Below are 2,950 nucleotides of genomic sequence, written 5' to 3'. Positions count from 1 at the left end.
TTTTACAAGTCATATTAATTAATTAATTAATAATTAAATAAATAGTAATAAATAAATAAATAAACTGTAATATTTTGTAAATAAATATGTTGATGTTTCGTCATTCAATTATTTTTCAACTGTCTCATGGACCCCTCTACGCAGAACAACAAACAACTACTATTATTAGAGTCGATATTCCGAGAAACGTCCAAAGCGAAATAAAATTGCTCCTTCCCGCTTCTACGAAATTGTAGTCGAACCGCAATTACGGACCTCACGTATACAAAATTCTTTCCTTCTTTCTTCATCTTATATAACAAAAAATCAACATTAATTCAAAGAAACTATATTTTGCATTTTTATAAAAATCGATCTAAAACTGTACCAAAACAATATTTCATATGCAAGAACCTCGTAGTTTATATAATTCATATTTTATCATAAAACGTAGGCAACACAAATATCGTCAAATTTATAATTATATACTTAACATTTTGATATTAAACGAAATTAGTAATTGTTAACAGTTTAACAGTTAATTACATAAAAACCGTGATAACTATAAATCTTTCGAATAATTCACTAGAAAGCATGAATGTTTGCCTTAAATTAAAGTATTAATCGATGCTTGAATTCTGAAGGATAAAAGAGGGAAACGTTAAAGCCTAAAGACATTGCATTTTCGAGACAGTTTTTAACAAATGTGTTTCAGTTAATTGCTGAAATATTGTTATAGCTAGAGATTAGCAAATTTCTAGTTATAAACTTTATATAATTATCTTTAATTTAAGTATCAATTTATGATAATACAGAATGGTAACCAAGAAAAATTATTGAACGTGAAAACTCAAAAAATATCAACTTTTACAGTAAATTCTAAGAAAACCTTAAGAGTTACAGATCTTCTGAGTGTTTTACTACTAATCAAATGTATATTTCATTAATTAAAGAATAAATTGATGACTTTGTCTTAAAGGATAACAGAGAAAAAAGTTAAAATTTAAAGGTATTGCATTTTCGAGACAGTTAAGAAATATGTTCCAAATTTGACAGTTAATTATTGAAAAATCGTTAAAGCTAAAGATTCACAATTTATTCTTTAGAAATCTTATATAATTATCTTTAATTTGAGTATTAATCAATGATTGTATTACGAATTGTAAGCGAGAAAAATTGTAAAACGTGAAAACACTGCCAGTTATAATAAATAACTTTGTCAGTTAATAACAAGAAAACCTTAAAAGCTACAAATCTTCTGAGTGTTTTACTGGAAAGCAAATATATATTTCATTATTAAAGAATTAATTGATGACTTTGTCTTAAAGGATAACAGAGAAAAACGTTAAAATGTAAAGGTACTGCATTTTCGAGACAGTTAAGAAATATGTTCCAACTTTGGCAGTTAATTTTAGAAAAATTGTTTCAGCTAAGAATTCTCAAATTACTAGTTAGAAATCTTATATAATTATCTTTAATTTGACTAATCGATAGTTGTATTACGAATTGTAATCGAAAAAAATTATAAAACGTCAATTAAAAATAAAAGTTTTTTCAACATTGACAGTAAATTTCAGAAAAACCGTGATAATTGCAAATTTTCTGAGTAGTTCACTATAAAGCACGTATATTTATCTTTAATTTAAGTATTGGTCGATGTTTGTACATTAAAGGATAACAGAGGAAAACGTTAAAACATGAAAACACTGCATTTTCGAGGCAGTTAAAAACGTGATTGCTATTAATATATTGAATAATTTACTGAAAATCATAAATATTTGTATTTCATTAAAGTAATTGTGGATAATTCTTTCCTAAAGGATACCAGAGAAAAATGTTAAAACGTAAAAACGCTTTAAAAAAAATGTATCAACTTTCGACAGTTAATTGTGACAAAACTGTGAGAGCTTCAAATCTAGTGAATAGCTTAATGGAAAGCCTTTACATTGCTTTAAATTTGTTTGTTTTGCAGTTTATGGATAAATATATCACCTAACCAGGTTCTATCGTTGCTTAACTATCAATAATAATGTTTCTTTTTTACGTTGAATGAATGAAAAGATCATAGGAAGTCAGGAAGAGATTTTTTTTAGGAAAATGAGCGTTGTCAGATGTAGTTGAATAAATAGTTGTTGCATTTAATAAATCATTATTATTACTTAATGAACAAAATAATATATTTACATATAAAAAAAAATATAAAATAAAAATGAAAACAATATACACAATAATTTATATACATACGGAAAGAAAAGAGAGAAAAAAAAACACAAATATTATATATATATCAGTAATTATGTCATCATATATCTCATACGAGTTGTGGTCTCATCATCATAATTCAAAGATAACACTCATCGTACGCATATCAATAATAATAATAATAATGTAGGCTGTGCAGTGGCCGTAGTCAAGAGCAACCGTTACAACAATTGCACGTAAATAAGAACTAATGGCATATCAGTTAATTAATTAATTAATTATAGATGTATAAAATACAAAGTATTGCTTCTTGTTAGTCACATATTTTATTTATTTCATTATTTTTTTTTTTTGAAAAAATATCACTTATCCGTTATTTGGCAAACTCCATGCCCCCAATTACAAAATCCCATTCACTCAGCTCAAAATCCTCACACAATATCTTCTCATCATCATCTCCTTTCACATCCAATCATCAAATTTCTATATATATTCCTATTTACTTCACGAAATTTACTTCTTTCCATTATTATTTAGTTTTTAATATATTAACTCTTATTATTTCCTCCTCTTCTTACTCAAAACTCAAAACCGCTAGTAAATCGAAAACAATAATCGTCTCTTTTTTTTCTTCTTTAGTTAGTTAATAATTATGTCTGTTTCGATACGTAAAACACTCGCTATTACAGTTCATTTATCATTACAACAGCAGTACCTAATGCGATAAAGTATGTTTATCGTTTTTAAATTATTTAATTACTTCTTTTTG

The sequence above is a fragment of the Nicrophorus vespilloides genome, unplaced genomic scaffold (assembly GCF_001412225.1).
Source record: "Nicrophorus vespilloides isolate i.1.1-1 unplaced genomic scaffold, Nicve_v1.0, whole genome shotgun sequence".
Taxonomy (NCBI): domain Eukaryota; kingdom Metazoa; phylum Arthropoda; class Insecta; order Coleoptera; family Silphidae; genus Nicrophorus; species Nicrophorus vespilloides.
This window is presented reverse-complemented; position numbering follows the sequence as displayed.